The 22820-nt window shown below is 38.9% G+C and overlaps 1 protein-coding gene across 8 annotated transcripts in view; it reads right to left on the reverse strand.

The window, feature by feature from the left end:
• Window positions 1-22820, reverse strand: part of NCOA2 (nuclear receptor coactivator 2) — a 286892-nt gene that overhangs the window by 69128 nt on the left and 194944 nt on the right. The window contains exon 2 of one of the 8 annotated variants that reach the window (XM_073892875.1): window positions 1368-1587. The exons of the other annotated variants lie outside the window; for them this stretch is intronic. The gene's annotated coding sequence lies outside the window, so the exon portion shown is untranslated. The remainder of the gene's footprint in view (window positions 1-1367; window positions 1588-22820) is intronic. 8 annotated transcript variants of the gene reach the window in all.

The raw sequence follows: 22820 nt of genomic DNA on the forward strand, positions 1-22820 counted from the left end.
TAAGAGTAACAATGAAAATAATAACTCCCTTTCTTCCTCACTCCCCCCAAAGATAAAAATATCATAAAACAGCTATGATCTTTTTAATAGCACAGTTTTACAAATGCAAAACCCTGATGAGAGATTGTCCAAGGATGCCTCTGTAATCTTTCTCTGAGTGTCCCTTCTCTCCCGGTAGCTGCTCCGACAGCAATCCGGCCTGGTTCCTTCCTCCATTTGCCGGCACTCCAGAAATCCAATACCAATTAATTAGATTTCCAGTTTCAAAGCAAAGAACAAAACCCCATCTCTTCAGGGACCGTGTTAAGATGAGTCATACCACAAACTGGGAGAAAATCATTAATATTATATTCCATATGCTTTTCTTTACAATTATTGTCATATTGTTTCTTAGAACAAAAGGAAAAGTGGATAGGGAAGCATTTGATCTCCAGAAAGGTAAGTGATTTTAAAATACAGGTATTTTTTGAAGCAAGTGGATTAAATTGCTCTTTATCACTGGCATCTACAGACATAAATTTGAAAGTAAAATTTAAGTTTCTGGTGAGAACAGCAACAAATCAGAAGCTATGATCCTAGCAAAAAAATGTATTTATCTTAAAAAAAAAACAAAAAACAAACTACAACTAGCTGTTTTTAAATTACGGGGTGGTATTTTTTTAAAAAGATCTTTACATGTTCTTTTAAAACATCACTTATTGATTTTTGGTAGTTTAATCTTATAACGTTAGAAGGCTTTGTCTATTTGTTTATTAGGCAACTGAACTGAGAATATACATTCCAAGGTTCTTTCCAGAAACCATTACCAGAACAGAGTGCTATCTCCTCACAGGGATGGTGGTCCTGGCTCAAGGGACAGCCACATAATTGTTCTAAGTCCAGCAGCAGCGGTGGCAACCACCACTGATGAAGCCTTAGAACCCGAAATGCTGTTTAATGTCTGCCCATTAGGAGGACAGGGTGATGCAGCCATCATGGAAGAGGTTTATACTCTTCTTCATCTTTTTTTTTAACCATCTGAAGAGACTGTGGAAAACTTCTGGAAATTAGTCCATCTTTAAGAATTCAGAATTCAAACAAGTATAATTATTCCCTTTGTAAAAATATGTCAGCTAAAAAATAATTCACAGGGTCTTTACTACACAAATTTAGAAAAATTTTAGCGCTACCCAGGTTTAGATGCCTCTGACACGTGAAGCCAAGTAGGAGTTTAAAAGTTATTTTTATGTTGGGTCAAGCATGAGGATAGTTGCTTTTACTGAAGCAGTGTTATTTCAAGTATTAGATCTTTGACTAAAATGGAACCTGATACTTTATGCAGGTTTTATAATTAATTCCACTGCTTCAAAATGAGTAAAATCACTCACCCAGAAACTATCAATTTTTCAGTAGACTGACGTCAAACACAAGTCTAATCACCTCCACAACAAATCTTAAGACTCTAGTGGGAATAGATCCACAATTTTCATCTTTTCTTGCGTTCAGGAGCTGGATGACTTCAGGTGAAGTGACTGTCAAATCTAGCAGCGGCGAGACACATGTGGAGCCAAGTCACTGAAACAATGACAGGCAATTTCTGGCCAAGCACTAGAGATTAAATATTACAGGAAAAGTTATGTAGCATCTCAAAGGTTCTAGAAGGTAAAACCAGAGAATTATGCATCTGCACCAACTAAAATTAGAAAAGCTGCCATATGGCTCTGTGAAGCCAGCAGCACATTCTTATTCATTAGGAAGCATTCTGCTAACATAAAAACACAAGGCCCTTCCTGTGCTCTCCAAATGTGTTTATCTTTTCAACATTAATGCACTATATATCATCAAGCTGGTGAAATCTCCTGCCGTGCATATTAAAACCGCGCAGCTGCACTTTCTTTAGTAGTGGGAGGGACCTCAGCCCCAAGTTGCCTCCCTCTTTCTGACATTGAGATTCTTGTTAACATATCATGGTTTCCCTTCAGTGTGAAGAAACAGCAACATTAACCAATCTCAAGGCTATCTCCACCCGGCAGCCCCCAACCCCCTCCATCCATGCTCTGCTTCAGAGAAGGCGACATGCTTGGTTTTGTCTTCATCCATGGTACGGGCATGACTACTTAAATAGAACCGACAATCATGCCACAAGTTTGAAATGTAAAGGCCCTACCTGTAAAATTAATGTACTACGCTTATCAAGAGAGAAGACAGTAACTGGAATAGACTCTAGGTATTAACTAGCTAGAAAAGACTTCTGTTCATAAGAACTCTCTTTATCATTGAATCTACTATCACCAATATGTAATTCTATTCAGTCCCCACTTCACCTATTACCTATCCAACATGGAATGCACTGCTAGGTAAAATAGGCCATGGATAGTCTTTCGTAGTTAAGCTATGTGAGTATATGACAATTTGTCCAAAATCTCTTTCTTTTACACAGTCTAAATACACCTGTGCTGTGTGCAACCTCAGCACTAAGTCAGAATACTAAAGGCAGCATTCTCCAAAGACCAAACTATATAATGTTTTATTTCTTTCAAATAGATGCATTAACTCAAGCAAGGCCAACAAAATTACATTATAGGAGGACTTAATAATGTTTCTGATAAAGAGGTTGAAACACGGAAAGGACAGAAAGAGTTGTCTCTAAAATCCTTTAAAAGACTTTGGTCTAAGAAGTGTAAATATTTTCTCTCCCAAATCACTATTCTGTTTATTGGCATAGCTACTAGCATCATCTCCCAATATTCCTACCTTACACTCCAGCAACTGTTATTTATCTCCCCAAATGCATCATACTGTTTCAAGATTTCAAGCATTTTCTCAGACTTCTGTCTGCCCAGGTGCCCTTTCAAGACCCCATCACTGTTCCAGAAGCTCATTAAATCAAGCGAGGGCCTTCCCCTGTGTTTCTGCAATGCCCTGTGCCCATTCCCCTAACAGTCTACATTCACTGACCTAGGGCTTTGAAATGCTTGATTTGTTTACGGGTCTGTCCCCTTCGCGGCACTGTTGGCCCCTTGGCCACAAGAAAGGTCTTCTTATTCACTGCCTGCCATCTAGTGGGTGCTCAATACCCTGGGTGTTCATACTGAACAGTTCTATAGCTATAGCTGAAATTCAGTACAGCCAGGATCTAAAAATCACAAATGCCTCTTTAGAGAGATCTGTTCTGAAGAGCCTTACTGTATACTTGACATAATGGAGATTTCTTTTAAGACTCGGCTTTTTGGAGTCAATGTATCAGGTAGAGAAGGGATGAGAACAAAAGTCAGACCCTATGTGCTACTAAAGGGCATCAAGAGAATTCTTACGGCCATTGGGGAAAGCATTTGGTGATGGTTGCGAGGGGAAGTCACCAAGGCTCTTTCTATACCTGAGAGAAGATGAAGGCAAACAAAAAGGGGCCAACTTTATTATTCTAGATTATCATCTAGGAAGTTATAACTTGCTTTATTAAATAAAAAAAAAAAGTAGTTTGGGCATCATGGGAGTTTTTAATCAGACTCTGGGATTTTCCCAGGCACCGTTAGCTCTTAAATAAACCAACCTAGGAAGAGTCCTACAAATCACCCATTTGTCTGTAGATTCTGTATAAAATGTTTCATTGGGTTTCTTGTTCCTTCCGCACAGTGGGCTGGGAGAAGCCCTGGCCTCTAAGGGTAAGGTCATTGCCTGAGCCAGGAGGGCCGTCTAGAAAGAGGAAGGACTGAAATTCCTGGAGAGGCTGATAAGGTTCTTTTCTCAATTAACTTTGTTCACCAGGTGGCTAACATTAACACTTAATGCCGTTATGATGTCCAAGAGAAGCACAGGAAAGAAAGGGAGAGGGCGGGGATGAAGGAAAGGAAGGCGAATTGGTTCCTGCTTCCCATCATCCCTTGTTGCCGACTCTGCCACGAATCCTCACTGCCTTCCCACTGCTCACAGCGCTTCAGTCTCAAGCCTCTGCTTCACCTCAGTGGTGGATCTTCAGGGACTAAAATGCATCCCAGGACCTGACCTTCATTTGTCCCTTGCAGGCACTCTTCCACGCCCAGGCGTCCTCTGTGCTCCCCCCTTACCTTTCACGGACATGCATTTTGTTCTCGGATTTATGTTATGTTCCACTTGTAAGACCTGCTAGCTTTTCTCTTGCTGTTTTTCTCCCATCTGGCTATTTGTTCCTTCCAGTTTTTCTCTACAGATGCAGGACCTGATGCCTGGGCCTCCTAGAGAGATTGTGACAGCTAGTTGTATAGATATTCTTCTCTTTTCCCCCGACTGTGATTCTAACGATACCACAGGGAGGCTAAAATTCCCAGTTTCATTTTGCCTACTACCATCTATCCCCAGTCCCCTCACTTGCAGTCTCTGCTTGAGCTATCATGGGAGGGCCTCGCGAGCATGCTTTTTAAAAAGCAGGTGTTCCCAATTTAAGGCACCTAATGCAAGAAGCTGGTAACAGAACACAGAATCATCCAATTTAGAGACCTAAAACATTAAATTATGCTAAATCATATCATCCTAGTAGAGAAAGCAAAGCACTGATAACAATGCGAGTACTCTGCATCAATAGATGTAGTACCGTGGCTCTGGCCAACCACAGAGGGCAGCGGGAGACAGAGCTGAGGGGAGGACGTGCTATCAAGGGATCTAGTCATCAGGATTCACGAGAACTGTAAGGGTGCATGCAGGGTTCATGGCAAGAGCTCCCTGTGGACAGGGACCGAAGAGGGCCAGCGCACACAGTGCCCACCCCTAGGGTCACGAGGCACATGGAGGCACGTGAGGGCCCAACTCTAGAGGCGGGCTCCAGAAAATCTTACCATCTGTGACCACCAAAATCTCCTGGGGGTGAAAATCTCTAGTAGCTAAAAAGGAGGTTCCTTCCAGATCAACTCTCTAGGTTAATTACTAAGACATAAACAAACACAAGATAATTCCTATGTGAATGTTTAGGGAAGAAAAGAAGAGACAATGAAGAGAGTAGATCTCGTCTCAAGCATTTTAGGCATTTTGAACAGTCATCACAGGCAAAGTTTATCATTTCTTGTGAACCTGAAACCATCATCACTGGTCGTTTCGATAATCGTTCTCTATGTGTTTGCTTACGTTCTTCCTGGTTCAAAAAGATTGTTTTTGCTTTAGGTTTCTTCTTTTTTTTAACTTATTAGGAACTGTGCATGGAAGTGAAGCTACCTAACAATTAAAAAAATACGACACAAATACAAAACCTGAAGAAATTTTATATACTCATTCCAGAGAGAGCCAGCTTGGGAAAGTAACTAAGTTTATTCTCCAGGGCTTCAGGCAGAAAGGAAGGAGTAAAAGTGAAAAGTGTGCAATCGTGGATCTATGAAGAACTTAACTGTCAGAAGATCTATGTTCTCCAAAACAGGACTTTTGTGGAAGAAACTACACAAAGAATCATTTTTACATCATACAGAAACAGAACATTAATCTATTATATTCAAATGCTTAAAACAGTCTTGGTTTGAATTCCCATTTTAATATAGAAAAGTGTGAGCATCCCTTTGCTCACAACAAATCTCAAACTGGCCCTGGTCCAATGGACTTGGGCAATACACCAAGGTGGGTGCAGCCATCTGGGCTGACCATGTACACGAGGGTGCAGAGAGGGGCAGAGCTGTTAGGTACGATTGATCCTCTGTGCTAAGGTCATCAGGGCCTCAGCATCAGGGCCTCACAGGCTAGAGCTGTCACCTTAAGGACGGCACTTAATCTGTCCAGACCAAATGTGAAGTAGAGCCTGGTAAAATAAAGGGTCTGACTTGTTTTGAAGGCCAAATATATGTTGCTTCAGAATTTTTTAAAGCAAGGTTTGCCTACACAACAAAGAGAAACCTGATTTGTATTTGTACATTTTCAGTACATGTACCCAAACTCTGATCGTGGAGAAGGATCACTGTATTTAGAGTAACAGATTAGGTGAAAAGAAAAAAAAAAAAAAGGACTGGGAAGCATTTAGGAAATAATTCCAGAGTAGACCTTCCTAATTCCTAAAATATGAAGTTTCATTATCATTATCACAGTATCCTAAGTTCAAAAGACATTCTAGAAAAAGAGTTCCTGTCAAATATCCATCCAATACTGTGTTTCATAATGACAATAGGAGTAGATTTAAACACATCTTTAAAGTGACCCTTTAAATACCCTATGGCATGAAAACTCTCCAGTTTAAGTAGGAGTGGCAGTGAATCATCCACCTTCCACAACTATTTAAAGCAGTAGGCAATTAAAAAGAAAACAGGGATCAACTTCACTCAGACACTGACATGCCTCACCGGGCAGTAGGAGCCAACATGAAGGCCTTAGAAACCATGACACCTGTATGTTTCAAAGCCCAGCAAAAGTATGGACAAGAGTTGATCACAATTTGTATGAGGAAGTTAAAGTGAAATCAAAAAAAGGCTGACATTTACAAAGACCCCTAAACTCGGTGTCCTAACTACCTTGTCTACAAGGGCATCCTTTCTTTTCTTTATGTATCGTCCTATATTCTCCAGCAAATTTTTTAAGGGGGAAAATGGGATACCTCTTCAGCAATTCCGTAATTCTCTTGCATTTTGTATCTGTTAAGTGCTCTCTGAGATAGACTATTTAAGCAGTCAAATTCACGTGCAAGAAATTATCTTATTTAAAGTCTGACAGGGGCGCCTGGGTGGCTCAGTCGTTAAGCGTCCGCCTTCGGCTCAGGTCATGATCCCAGGGTCCTGGGATCGAGCCCCGCATCGGATTCCCTGCTACGCAGGAAGCCTGCTTCTCCCTCTCCCACTCCCCCTGCTTGTGTTCCCTCTCTCGCTGTGTACACTCTCTCTGTCAAATAAATAAAATCTTAAAAAAAAAAAAAAAGTCTGACAATTTTTTTCTCCAATAAAAGTTATGGAAAAGTTGAAGCCACAACTGAGAGACTTACAAATGAGTGCCATGGCTACCCAATGGATAAATCAAAAAGAAAAATACTCAGGGGGTTAATTTTGATCCTCCATATAGACCATGGAATATATAAAATTAACTATTTAATTATGTATGAAAAAAGACATAATACTGTTTAAGTGACTTCCTATCAAGTTAACTGGTTTAAATTAGCTTAAGAGTACAGTTTTGTTTTACATATATTCGCCATAAGTTTCCCCACCATTCTACAACCCTTCAAATAATGACATAAAATCTTCATAAAATTTATTCTTATTTTCAATTTTAATTATCCTCCTTAAATTTCCAAATGCTAGATGATTTCGTATGATGCTGTCATCAAGACTTCAGAAAAGTTCTACCCAATGGCATTTTGGAATAGGTTTAGCTCCAACACAGATGGACAGGTTGAATTCCAGAAATCTGTTTTTGTAAATCCTGCCTGCCAGGTGATGGCTTATCATGAAGCAGATGAAGTGGCTGAAGGTGACAGACATGACAACTGGGCAGGTCCAGTTTTGAAAGCCACAGCAAAAGCAGACTTTCCTCTGTAGACGCAGAGCCTGGACAGGAAAATGATGCTGTACTCTCGCCATAAGTAATTCAGCTGCCTCTCAAGTCTACAGTCCTAGATTTGCTTCTTCGAAATGTACTGCTTGTTTTTTATTGTATCAATGGACATCGGGCTTCCCAGAGACTAGAATGGTGGCAGTTGTTAGCTCTGTATTGCCAAGGAAAATATTTGGCTGCATATAGGGTTTCCTGAGAGCAAGTTAGTACATGACCTCAATCTTTTCCAAGCTTATCATAATGCTGTAAGGCTGTGCTGATTCAGCAAAGCAATCTATAATCGCTTGCAAAATGCCCCTGCCTCACAGGGATGTTATGAAGCTTAATAAGATAATGCATGTGAAGCACTCTGAGCGCTAAGTAATAATATTCTGCATTTATAATTACAAGCAGTCTCACAAAGACAAGAATCCAATAAACTTGTCCACAAATTACAAATAAAAACTACTTTAAATAATTTAACATAAATAATTGTACAACAAAGGAAAATGTGAAATCATTCACGTTTAAAAAGTGGAATGAACCAGCGCCTGGCTGGCTCAGTCGGTAGAGCATGAGACTCTTAAAAAGTGGAATGGACGCACTTCATAAGGTGAAGTCTTATGAAGACTTCATTATGAAATGAAAAAAAAAGAACTAGACATGTTTCTACTACAAGAAAATTACATCCCATTGTGGTAAAACAGAAATTGAATCAGAAACTTAAAAGAGTATCTTTTACAGAAGTTATCTTGAGACACTGCTATTAATAAATTAAATTTAGTATCATTTCTATAGTTTTTTTCTCCCAATAAATTTAATTTTTAAAAATCAAAGTCAGTATTAATAGTAAAATTTCTTCAGTTATCACTAACAACGAAAACATAACTTTCAACTCTCAATGGGATAAAACTTGAGTATTTTACCAAATATAAATTTATTTTATTTTTTTACCAAATGTAAATTAAAAAAAATATTAAAATAATGCTGCTCCCCCCCTCCCCTGCCAACTAGCATTTGTCTCCTAGATGGCAGACACTTGTTTCTTGTTCCTCTGGACAAGCCCAAGCAGAAAGTCTACTTTAATTAGGGTGTCTCCAAAAGAGAAGGCCCACCCTGAGCTGGTATCACTGGGTTCTTTGGTGCCACTATCTTTATTGGATTGTGAGTGGGGCCTTTTTGGTACCTGTTATCATTTCCTTCAGGCAAACTTCCTGGAATCTGAGAGGATCCAATTTCTTTCTTACCGTCTGTTCCTCCATAACACTGCCATAACATCATTGCATCATACAGAAATCATCTGATTTGGTCTGGACCCCCCTCATACTGTTAAGTCCTTCTGCCAGAACCTGTATTTTTCATCTCTGCATCCCCATCCTCCACTGCAACTGCTGTCCTATGTAGATACACTCAATAAAAGTGAGCTGAACTGATCCACACTGTGGAGAAGGCAATGGAAAGAGTCCCTCAAGTGGTCTGGTTTTCTTTCACTTAATACAAAAAACAGTCTGTACAAAATCAACTCCAAGCATACAGATGGGAACAAGTGATTTCATTTTCTATTTTTTACTTGTAATTTTGTTTTCAAAAAGGTAGTATTTTGTGTTTGTTTTCTGCCTTTTTTTTTTTTTTTTTTTAAGATTTATTTATTTATTTGAGCAGGCTTCCCACTGAGTTCCGTGGAGCCCAACTCAGGGCTCGATCTCCCGACCCTGAGATCACGACCTGAACCGAAATCAAGAGTCGGACACTTAACCAACTGAGCCACCCAGGCACCGTGGTAGTATTTTATGTTTTTAAAGGAAACACAAACATGGTATTAGATGGTGAGAATGCAAAGATAAAACAGACAAGCATTACCCTCCCGTGTGTTTAAGGTACACTGCAATGATTAAGCCAAGTCCCGAAATGGAGTTGGTACATTTTCTTTGTAAAGTGTTGTGGATTTATGCAAGAAAAGAGAAATGAAATTTATAAATTTGTAAGCATTAGGAGGTTTTTTTATTTATTTATGGAAGACCCAGCTATGTTCAGGAAACTGCATTGATTCAGATGCTGAATGAAGAGAGACTCTAATTATCTAAGATTTCACTGAGAATGCTTTCATCAGAGACTGAACATGGCAAGAGCTGATTACTTAACTCAAAATAAACTTCCTTCAACACACCAGGAACAATGCATACACCTCAGGATGCTAACAGGGCCTAATTAGTTCTCTGAAGTGTAGGAGCTCAAAAGAATTTTGGAAAATAAAAATGGGAAGGTTAATGATCTTTTGTATCATCCTCTCACAATAAACCCAATTGCCAAGGAAATTAGACTTATAGGTCTCAAAAATTCAGGCTGAGAGCAAACTCTACAGGCATAAAAATAATTTGTCAATTTTTCAAAATTAAATCCATTGGTGAACTTTAAAGAGAAAAACCTGTCATTACTTCACTACAAAGGTGCCTACAAGATTGGCTGTGTATGCGTCCTTTCAAAGAAAAGGATGAGTCACTGAGTCAGGAGTGGAGCTAAAACACACAAGTGTCTATATCTTTTCTTTCACTTAATACGAAAATCAGGAGATTGATTTTAAAACCTCAATTCCAAAGGAAGAGTATTTCATATAGTGTGTGGTGAGAACATAAGGGCCCGTAATATTAGTATATAGAAGGAATACAGGGGAATTATCACAATCAACTTCCTATAAGGGAAGTCAAAGAAAGTTGGGAGGAGACAAATATTCAAAGTGACTGTTTTATGAAAGAGAAAAACTGGGGAGGGGTGAGATGTTTCTGAAAGACAAGGTTTACTTTGGGAGGACACCTTGGTAAGGGAGCTAAGGCATGGACCTAATAGAAAAACTGAGAAACACAGCACCTATGACTTCACATGAGAATATTTAATATTGCAGGTCTTTACAACTCCTGACATTGGATCTATAATCTTTCAGGGTCATGAGGACCATTTCCCCCTCCCCCAAGGGTCAATTTGGGCAAAATTAAATTGTTATCTTAATTCATGTGTGTGTGTTTTAAATATGAAAATAGCTTTATTGTGTTCTGTAGGCAAAGGACAGTCAGTAGGCATATTCTTAAATATACTTACTTCTACTGTATTGAGAAGATGGATATCAAAGATAAAATTGCTATTGCTTTGAAGCCAGTAAGTAGGGACCAAGAACTCAAATGTCCACCTGGTCAGTGAGCTAATGTGTATTCACCTCAGTACTGAAATAAGGCCAGTCAAGAGAGAAAGAGGAGATTCCTACCCACTTCCCCAACTGCACCGAGGGCTCCCCCACTACTTCTCAGCAGCCCCACCTTGAAGATTTCCTTGAAAATACAGCTGAGCCATTCTTTAGTTCTTCATAAAACCTAAGACGCACTATTTATATATGTGGTCTTCGACTCAATAGAACTAAAGAGAGAGAAAGAGGGAGAAAAACAGACACAAGGGGATATGTACAGAAGTAAGGGGGCACTTCCTGTGGGATCAAAAGAGAGATAAATTTAGGGGTTTCTAAAGACTGAAGATGAAACTGGGATACAAAGACTGAAACAGAGCTTCATTTATATTTCAAAGAACATCTGGAACATGATTTATGAGGAGTTTTAAAGACTTCCTGAAGGTTTGTGACTTTCCCTTTGTTATTTTTACTTTGTTTCACTAAACAATTCCAGAATTGAACATTTGCTTTGGAAACAAGAACTGCACATAAAAACGTGAATGTTGTGTTGCAGTCAACCAGGGGAGAAGAAAACTCCCAGCAGAAATAAAGGGAGTGGTAGAGGAACACAGTGGAAGGGGAAGCAGGTGAACCCCAAAGAAGGAAGACAGCCTGGGCCCTGAGTCTATGGTTTTTACTCTACCAGCCTGAGACCCCAGGGACTCCTGGCTTCCACACGCTCAAGTGCCCATGCCTGGACTTCCTCATTACCCATGGACCTGCCCTGCTGGAACTCTGCTCCTGTCCTAAGGGTCTTGACTGGTGTCTGCTGTTACCTAGTAACTAGAAGCCTGGAAGGGGAGGAGTCCAGAACAGCCTCCAAGGGCAGAATGGAAGGAAAAAGAACCCATGCTCCAGGCATCTCTGAAAATCCAGAAGAGATTTCCCCATAAGGATGTGCTGACTGATCAGCTTCTATAGTACCTGTTACCCTGTAGTAAACATCAGGTTAGTGGTCCCACCTTTTGGAGTAAGAGGGCTCTTTTAAGTATCAGTAATGTCCATAGAGCCCCTCAGAATCTATATTTGAAATGATATATAACAGAAAGAAAAAGTTACAATAAATTTAGTAATGCTTCTAAAAGAATTTATACCTTATTTATCTCTATACCATCTCTATATATTGGAAACACAGCTGTACATACCTCATATATTAAGAACTACTGTAATTAGAAACATTATTGGTTACAATAGGCTTTATGGAACTGGTCCAGGAATCTCATCACTGAAATTGCATTGTTTTGATGGAAAATATCCTCCATTCCAAACAATTAACTTACATATAAATCTTAGGGGGAAAATGGTTTTTAAAGTTGAAGACTCTGTGTTTCTTTTCTTTTCTTTTTTTTTTTTTTTTTTAAGGGAGGGAGAAAAGAGCAGCGAGCAGGGAGGCGGATGGGCAGAGAGGGAGGGAGAATCTTTTTTTTTTTTTTTTGAAGATTTTATTTTATTTATTTGACAGCGAGAGAGGGAACACAAGCAGGGGGAGTGGGAGAGGGAGAAGCAGGCTTCCTGCTGAGCAGGGAGCCCGATGCAGGGCTCAATCCCAGGACCCTGGGATCATGACCTGAGCCGAAGGCAGACTCTTAATGACTGAGCCACCCAGGCGCCCGGAGGGACAGAGAATCTTAAGCAGGCTCCATGCCCAGCAAGGAGCCTGATGGAGGGCTCAATCTCATGACCCTGAGATTGTGAGCCGAAATCAGGAGTCAGAGACGCTTAACTGACTGAGCCACCCGGACACCCCAAGACTCTGTATTTCTTAAGAAAGCATGGTGGTAGGTCTTTTCAACAAATGAAATGAACCTACCAAAGTTGGGAAAACTGGACAGCCACATGCAAAAGAATGAAACTGGACTGCTTTCTTATACCATACACAGAAATAAACTCATAATGCATTAAAGACCTAAATGTGAGACTTGATACCATAAAAATCCTAGAAGAGAGCCTAGGCAGTAATCTCTCTGACATCGGCTATAATCTCTCTAACATTTTTCTAGGTATTCCTCCCGAGACAAGGGAAATAAAAGCAAAATAAACTACTGGGACTTCATCAAAATAAAAAGCTTCTGCATAGTGAAGGAAACAATCAACAAAACTAAAAGGCAACCCACTGAATGGGAGAAAATATCTGCAAATGACAGATCTGATAAAGGGCTGGTATCCAAAATATATAAAGAACTGATTTAACTCAATACCCAAAAACAAATAATCCAATTAAAAAATGGGCAGAAGTCATGAGCAGACATTTTTCTCCAAAGAAGACATCCAGATGGCCAACAGACACATGAAAAGTTGCTCAACATCACTCATCATCAGGGAAATACAAATCAAAACAAATGAGATACCACTTCATACCTGTCAGAATGGATAAAAGCAACAACACATGTTGGTGAGGATGTGGAGAAATGGGAACCTTCTTGCACTGTCGGTGGGAATATAAACCAGTGCAGCCACTGTGGAAAACAGTATGCAGGTTCCTCAAAAAGTTAAAAATAGAACTACCCTATCTAGCAATCGGACTACTAGGTATTTACCCAAAGAATAAAAAAATACTAATTCAGAGGGACACATGCACTCCTTATGTTTATAACAGCATTATCTACAACGGCCAAATTATGGAAACAGCCCGTGTCCACTGGTTGATGAACGGATAAAGAAGATGTGTTATATATATATACACAAAGCAATATTAGCCATGAAAAAGAATAAAATCTTGCTGTTTGCAACAACATGAATAGAACTGGAGAGTATAATGCTAAGTGAAATAAATCAGTGAGACAAATACCATATGATTTCACTCATATGTGGAATTTAAGAAACAAAGCAAATGAGCAAAGGGGAAAAAAAAAGAGAGAGAGACAAACCAAGAAACAGACTCTTAACTACAGAGAACAACCTGATGGTTACCAGAGGGGAAGCTGGGTGGGGGAATGGGTGAAATAGGTGATGGAAATTAAAGAGTACATGATGAGGGGCACCTGGGTGGCTCAGTCGGTTAGGCAACTGCCTTCAGCTCGGGTCATGATCCCAGGGTCCTGGGATCAAGTCCCGCATTGGGCTCCCTGCTCGGTGGGGGGGCCTGCTTCTCCCTCACCTGCTCCGCTTGCTTGTGCTCTCTCTGTCAAGTAAATAAATAATAATTTAAAAAAGAATTAAAGAGTACACATGATGAAACAAATCAAAATTTTAAAAAGAAAGCACGGAAGTAGGAAAAAAAAATGAATTCTTCAAGCACTTAAGGTCTAAAGAAACGGAAGACACAGACCCCCCCAAAATGGCTCAGGAATTCTATAATGTCTAATATCTGGCCCTAAGGAGACTGAAAAGGCGTCTCAGTAATGAACATATGGGAAGCAGCACCAAGCCAAATACTGGCATTATTTATTTCACTTTTCTTTTCTTCTACAAGACAAAAAGTCTTATTTCTAAAATTGATGGGCCCCAAAGGACTTTAAATCTATTATAGGTGATCAAGGTTCTAACACTGTAAGAGCAGAATCCTAGTCCATTTCAATGAACAATTTTTCTCTCCTGGGTAAAATCAATGTATTTTTGGTCTGTGACCATGTTGAACTGAGGCTTTCTTCTGTTCAGAATGACAGAAATGAAAAACAAGGCAAAAGTACCCTTTTGCTATGGACAGCTATAGATATCTAAAATTTTCAGTTTAAATATCTGAAATCTACTAAATCCATTTTACAGATGGAAGTCTGCATTTTACACACTTCCTTTTCAGCACCCAAGTTAAAACACACACAACACAGTCTTGTATACAGCTAAGTACTCTTGTGTGAAACAGGGATCTCAGATTCTGTTCCTTTCCTTTACTTCTGGTCAATGATGTGTGTGCTCACAGTGATTAAAGTGGGTAAAGTCTGTTTTGCTCCCCATATATTTCCTGAAATGGGAGAGAACACCTAAACCAGGCCAGAACTGTTGTTTATCTAGAGGTTACACTGCACAAAAAGATGGACAGATAAAATGATGAGACGTTCACTCTGACAGAATAATTCCTCATCTATTCACATCAGGGTACAAAATGAATGTTCTAAAACAAGCTTGGTATCCAATTTTCTGGCTAAATACCAAGAAGTCTTTTTTGGCCTGGACAGAAACCTTCTATTTTCTTGGGATCTTTTATCATCTTTTTTTTCCTGACAGGAAAAGCTAAGCTGCCTTAAAAGTGTACATCATCTTCTGAAATAAGGATCTGCAAAAAATATTCTTCCCAGTAACTAAACCAGTGTCTCAGTAGATCTGAAATCCAGCCAATACCATGCTTACCCAATTCACCCATAACAACTTCTTCCAAACGCCAGACAAAAGCAAGAGTAAATAGGCGGGTGACATGTTTGTTTATCTTTCCAGTTTACTTGGAGCAAGGCAGAGATCTGGATTTGAGTTCCAGTTCCACCAGCTTCTAGCTGTGTGACTGTAGACCAGTGACTTAAACCCTAGGTTCCTTGTCTGTAAAATGGAGTTGAGAACTGAAGCTACTACCCCCCAGGGGTACTGCATGGGTGAAATGGGACAATGGATGTCAACAGCGGTGCGTGGCCCAAAGTGAGCACTGCAGACGTGTCAGCTCTCGTTTTCCCTGAGGAAGCGGACCCTTTTGCTTTTGACTTAGTATATATTTGCTAGTACACAGGGATGGATCTATGTCTTGTGGGGCCTGAAGCTTATACAATGCGAGGGGACTCTCTCCAAGAACACAAAATTAAGTGTAATTCTCACTCTTATTTATAGAAAAGAAACAGTAGCAAAAAACACCAGGGCTTAAAAAAAAAAAAATCCAATGTCTTCCTCTGAGATCTCTTTAGGTAATTACAGGAAATGCTTATGAAGAAGTGCTTCCCAATGGAAGTGTGGCTTCCCCATCTCCACACATGCTACAACCCCAGCACTCGCAGGGGCCAGCACAAGTAAGAGGTCCTGCATCTTAACCTTCATTAGCTTGGTGGTAATTCTGCCTCTGAAAGTATACAGTGTAAATGCCCAACTTATTTCCCTTATTTTTCATGTCAGCATCTGGTTCTCGGAGAAATGTGAATGCTCTGAATAAAGAGCAACAGTTTTCGTGTCTATGAGAAATTCTTTTCAGTGATTAGCAACACCTTAGCATCTTTTCCTTTTCACTCTTTGATACTGAGATAACTAGAAAAAGACAATAAAAAAAAAAGACAGTATGGGAGCTATCCATCAGTAATCAAAGAGGCTTAGTTAGAACTGCATAGGAAGGAAGCGGGTTAGAGGCAATTAGAATCTTGAGGTGCTGTTTGCTCTCCTGGCTCCTCAGGCCACAATGCTTCACAGCCCTTAACTGCAGCCTCCCTAAGAGTTAAGATATTTAACAAAATCACACCGAACCCCAAATCATCAAAATCTGTTCTATGATAAGATGTGTTAAAGCTATCCCTAATGACACAGCAGTAACTACTGTAAATCTTTCTTTTGGTTTTGAGTACGTTACTTGTGGAATTTCTCTGTAGATCAACATTTTCTCTCATAATAAACAAAGGCAAAGTTGAAGACACAACCACCATTCTCAGAGGCAGGTAATGGAACACAGTAGAAAGATCACAGGCTTTGGAATTACCAACAGACCGTGGTTGGAATTCTTGTTTGTCATTTACTAGATTTAAGGCCTCAACCTGACTATTGTTTCTGCATGTCAGTTTCCTTATCTATGAAACATGGACAATAGTATCAGGATTCCCTGAAAGAGTCTGAGTCTGGCCATCAGCGGTAACCCATGGACAGAGTATAGAACACAGCAGGCTTCCAGAAGGGATGAGAAGGTAGCTGAAAACAGTATGTACAGATATGTTTATATGGCATTTAAAATATATTGCTAAAGAAAAAAAAACAAAACAGTAGCCTTGGATATAAGGAATCCCGATTCTTGACATCAGATTTTATCTAAGCATTACCCACACGGTAAGCTTCAATATATTCTTGGAGGTCAGAGAGTTGTATTTCCTACCTCTTCTGTTATCACAGTCTCCATCTCCATCTAGTTATACTTACATATCTACATCCATCTATCTATCATAGATAGCACTTTTCTAACTTGCTGTATTTCTTCTTTTTCTTAGATCCAAATGCCAGTTTTATCACTTACTAAATGTACGCACAGGCCAAGGTGAACAACCACAGGCCTCCCTATCGGGTGCGTTCTCAAATCACGGAGAAGGATGTACATATGCTGGGGATAAGCTATTCTAAAAAGGCTTTAATGACTTCTTTATTAATGAGCCCCCGGATGGTAGGGACAGTGTTTGGCTTCTCTTTGTATCTCTGATGCACACACAGTATGTGGCACATAGAGGGCATGTGGTAAATGCATCCTGAATATAAGTATGAATTAATGAGAAATCATGTTCAAAATAATTATGATATGGACCCTGGTCATTTCCAGACTACACCGTTGAAATTTATTTTACATGCTGCTATTTCAAACTCACACAGTAGTTAATGATGGTCCTTAAATGCCTTCTATCGTTCATCACACCCCCCATCATTCTAGTCATACCTTCTTGAAGTAGCTGAAGAAAACACTGAATTTTTTGTTGCTTTCACATTTCCTCTAAACCCTAATTTTGTCCATTATTTACATAAACTTATTAAGTAGCTCTTATGTGCAAGGCATTACGGAAAGGATATAAAAATGAATAAGCTATGGTTCTTCCATCAAAGAATTTAAATGGTAGCAGGGAGTTTTTTTTTAAAAGCTTAAACTACTATACGACAAGCCAAAATGAAATATCTATTTTATCTAACGATGGCCCACAAGCTGTGCGGCTACAGGTTAACGAGTAACTAAGGCTTCAGGCTCTGCCTAGAAGAATGTTTGGACAGATGGTACCTTAAATGCCAGGTGAGGACATTTTACTTTCATCTCTATAGGGGAGACACAAAGTTCTAAGAACAGTGGTTACATATCCATATATTTTTAGGAAATGGATGTTGGTAGCAAACAAAGTTGGAAAGAGCTAAAACTGATTAAGGAAGGGATTTCAGTTGGGGACAAAAGATGACCCTGGGTTAGATAAGGAAGAGAAGACAGTGACCGGGTATGGATAGAGTATGCGCCCAAAGCAGAAGTGTTTTGAGGAAGGATGATTAACAGACACAGAGCTACCAGAGAAGCTAAGCAGGTTAGGGAGGAGAGGAGGCCTGCCGATGTGGTGAACGGGAAGTCACTGCTCGTATTCCAGGGAGCACTGTTGGATGAGAACAGGCCAGATTTTAGTGACCATACAGTATAAATTATAAGAGACTTAGCAATAAGGGACGAAGAAAGGTGGAACAGTGTAGTGTGGAGAAGGAAACCATCATCAAAAGGCTTTGGAGCCTTAGATCTTTCTGAGTCCCAGGCCACGTCCTGATGTCTCTCTATTCACTCCTCTGTTAGGTGTAGGGCTAATTGCATCCACTGAAAGCCAACTAGGTAAGGATTCTCTAGAATAAACTTCTTTGATAACTCATTCTACCAGTATTTTTTAATAGGTATATACAATGTATACAAAATATGCATTTGTTTATAAACTGTACACATTTATCACTGTTAGCACATAAACATTTTAAGAACTCAATGTTATGGGCCCTGGCCCATAGGTGAAATGTCAGTGAGGACCTTCCATGAACCCCGGGCAGGAATATATACTTCCCAGAGCACAGTGGCCTTACATTAGAGATATATTTTGTACTGCTACATACTTCTATCCATGGCCCATCCTTCCTATTACTAGATTCTAAGTTCCACAATGGCAGTAGCCATGTCACCTAATGCGTTGCTGTATTCTGGGACTTAGTAAAAAAGAAGGCTACTCACCAAGTATTTTCTGACTCCCAAAACTATGGTGTTTTTTTGCTTGTTTTTTGACCACCTTTAACCAAGTTTCACAACTGGGAGCTGGGAGGGTAATTTTCACCTCACTGCTCTATCTTATGCCTATGGCGGTAATGACAACCACCACTGGCCTTTGAACTGTCCCTTGATATAACAGAAAAGGGGGAGGTATGTAGAGTCCACTTAGGAGACAAAATAATACTTTAAGATTTCTAAGTAAGAGAATGGGGTACTTCGGCCCTTGGTGAATTTTCAATCTAAACTTTAGCAAACTATTTTAAAGCGTCAAATTACAGCCACCATAGAAAATAGAATAATGGTTCCTCAAAAAATTAAACATAGAATTACTACATGATCCAGCAAAACCACTTCTGTGTATATATTCTCCCAAAATAAAAGCAGGGATTTATTTATTTATTTATTTATTTATTTATTTATTTATTTATTTTAAAAGCAGGGATTTAAACAGGTATTTGTACACCAATGTTCATAACAGCATGATTTACAACAGTGAAAAGGTAGAAACAACCCAGATATCCATCAATGGATAAATGGATAAACAAAATATGGTATATATATGCAGTGGAATACTATTCAGCCTTAAGAAGGAAGGAAATGCTGATATAAATATATATGTATCTACATGAACATGGATGAACCTTGAAAACATGATGCTAAGTGAAATAAGCCAATCACAAAAAATAAACACTATTATCATTCCATGTATATGAGGTGCCGAGAATAGCCTAATTCAGAGACAGAAAGTAGAATAGTGGTCTCTGGGGCTGGTGGGAGGAGGGGTGAGTACTTCTTATCTAACAGAGGATTTGTTTGGGATGATAACAAAGTTCTGGAAATGGACATTGATGATAGTTGCACAACACTGTGAAGGTATACTTAATGTCACTCAACTAAACACTTAAAAATGATACATTTTACGTTATATATATTTTACCACAATAAAAAAAGGTCAAATTAAAATAAATTCTCAGGTTAAAGTTAACTGGTATCCACTCTTTTTTTTTTTTCTTCCCCAATGCGTGGCTTGAATTCACAACCCTGAGATCAAGACCTGAGCTGAGATCAAGAGACAGTCACTTAACTGACTGAGCCACGGAGGTGTACCTCCAATCTTTAGTATGTATTATAAACAGATCTGCAATTCTTATATTCTTTGAATTATCCTTCACTGTTGCATTCTTAGAAAACAAAACAGGATTTGAGATCTGATATGCTGATAAGACCAAGTCTAGAGTAATAACCGGACTAACAATCTAAGGTTCAAAACTGCAGGAGGCCAATTTTTACTGGACTTTGTGCTGATAGCAAAGCATAAACTTGTAAAGGTCTCCACTTCTTACCAACAAAGCTGAGATGAAGAACATGATCATTGTTTTCCTAGAATTATTACCTTAAAAATATCGAGGGTAACAGAAAAGATGAGAGAAGATAAAAAAGAAAATGGACTATTGCACTTATGACCACAGGTAAATGACCCAGTAATTAGCAAAAAGCTAACATTTTCTAAGTAGAAATGAAATAAAGTATCTCAGACTGAACAACAGTAATAAAGGAACTGGGAAGTGACATACATGAGTGCCTCTATTTGCCCACCCCCAAACTAGATATAAACAGTATGATCTATGAAGGTTGTACTCCTTCCTTCCCTGTAACCTACATAAAGAAGTCTAATGTAGTAAAAGGCTTCAGGGAGAGAAACATCCTTTAGGAGAACATGAGAAATGGCTGAAATGAGGAAGAATATCTAAGAGAGAAATGTTAACGTCATTGGGATTTTCTCTCATTTTCCTACTGACCTCAGATCCTTCCTGCTCCTCAGAACCTCCTCCTCTCTTCTTAGCTTAAGGTCATGTTTGGTGCCCTCAATATTCAGCAATATATGATACTAAGATATTTGACCACAGAGGGCATTTAATGCTTCAATATAGTATTAGTTACTTATTGTTTTCAAAATACTTCCTTGGAAAAGATACTTAACATAATTAATCATTAGGAAAATGTAAATGAAAACCACAATGAGGTATTATCCCCACACACCTGTAAGGATGGCCACTATCAAAAAACAGAAAATAACAAGTGTTGGCAAGGATATGGAAAAACTGGAACCCTGGTGCATTGTTGGTGGGATTGCAAAATGGTGCAAATGCTATGGAAAACATATGATGGAGTATATGAAGGCTCCTCAAACAATTAAAAACAGAACTACCATATGACACAGCAATCCCACTTCTGGATATTTAGCCAAAAGCATTGAAAACAAAGTCTTGAAGAGATATTTGCATACACACATTCATTGAGGCATTGTTCACAATAACAAGATGTGAAAACAACTTTAATGTCCACTGATGGATGAATGGATAAAGAAAATTTGGTATATACATATAATGGAATATTATTTAGCTTTTATTTATTTATTTATTAAAGATTTTATTTTTTATTTACTTGACAGAGAGAGAGACACAGCAGAAGAGGGAACACAAGCAGGGGGAGTGGGAGAGGGAGAAGCAGGCTTCCCGCCAAGCAGGGAGCCCAATGCGGGGCTTGATCCCAGGATGCTGAGATCATGACCTGAGACGAAGGCAGACGCTTAACGACTGAGCCACCCAGGTGCCCCTATTTATTTATTTATTTTTAAAGATTTTATTCATTTATTTGACAGAGAAAGACACAGCACGAGAGGGAACACAAGCAGGGGGAGTGGGAGAGGGAGAAGCAGGCTTCCCACCGAGCAGGGAGCCTGATCCCCATGTGGGACTCGATCCCAGGACCCTGGGACCATGACCTGAGTCGAAGGCAGATGCTGAAGGCCTGAGCCACCCAGGCGCCCCTATTTAGCCTTTAAAAAGAAAAAAAAATCCTGACATGCACGACAACAGAGATGAACCTTGAGTCCAATTATGCTAAGTAAAATAAGCCAATCACAAGACACAAATACTTCATGATTCCACTTATGGTAGGCATCTAAAATAGTCAAAGTCATAGAAACAAAAAGTGGAGGGTGGTTCCCAGGTTGGTCGGGGGGAAATGGCAAGTTATTCAATGGGTACAGAGTTTCCACCATGCAAGAGGAAAAAGCTCTAGAGGCCTCTTGTACAACAGGGTGCATACAGTTAATACAATAATGTACACTTAATAATTGCTAGGAGGGTAAATTTATGTGTTTTTTTCTTAGCACCAAAACACACACACACAACCAAAATACCCTCATCAACCCAGAAAAAAGTCTCCTTAGAAAGACCAATTACAATAGTTGCATGTCCAATAATTTATTACTGTATAATCCATTTTAGTCTGAAAATTATCTTAACCTAATGTACACAAAAACAGTCACATTTCCCTCTTCCTCATTCTACTAGTAATACAGTTTGGGAAAATAGGCTTGTTCTTACTCATTTGTTTAAAAAAAAAAAAGAAAACAAAAAAAACTAAGAAAAATGTACTTTAAACCTAAACCCACCAGAGAATGACAACAATTACCAAAGACTGGTATTCGTGCTCTGTATCTTTTATTTATTCCAATGTAGTCACTACACACAAATCTGACTGTAATAAGCCATTTCTAATCTTTAGTAGTGAATAAATTATATATACAGACACACTTATATAATAAGCAAATTATAATGCAACTGGAAACTCTTGTTCTCTTCTCCCTACCACATCCCAAATATTTCATTCATTTCTCAAAAATTATATCATTCTTCAAACTAAGAAGAATGAATTAGAGGTTAACTGTAGCTCATGGAAATTTAAATGTATCTGACAAAGTCTTAGATATGAGTTCTTTCAAATCCAATACATCCAGTATCGCACAGCACTAAATATAAAATGTGAGTGTGCTTTCCATTTGGTATTAATACAATATGTCTATTTAAAATCAGGGAAAATATCCCAAATTGATTGAAGATCATAATAAAATTACAAAAACTATAAAGTACTCCCCCACCCGGCTTTTCAAAATACATTCTAATTGACAAGTTGTGTAGATTTATCATCCTTATTTTAAGACGGTCTCAAGAACTAAACTTATTAGAGCCTAAGAAAGTTAAAAGTTTACCAGATGCACTTGAGGAGACACAAACACACTTTCAGGAGACAAACTAAAGTATTATAAATACTATCTGCCGTAAAAGAGGTTATAATTTATCATCCTTGGACAAGAGACAGAATGTACTTACTCAATTATTAGAATAAAAATTTCAGGTTCTTAAATTGGGGTGCTATTTCCCCCCAGTATAAAGCCATTATACAAAGCTAGATAAAAGCTAGGCATCAGAAAATTTT

This window comes from Callorhinus ursinus, unplaced genomic scaffold (genome assembly GCF_003265705.2).
Source record: "Callorhinus ursinus isolate GAN/ISIS: 27379988/994484 unplaced genomic scaffold, GSC_fseal_2.0 scaffold5, whole genome shotgun sequence".
Lineage (NCBI taxonomy): Eukaryota > Metazoa > Chordata > Mammalia > Carnivora > Otariidae > Callorhinus > Callorhinus ursinus.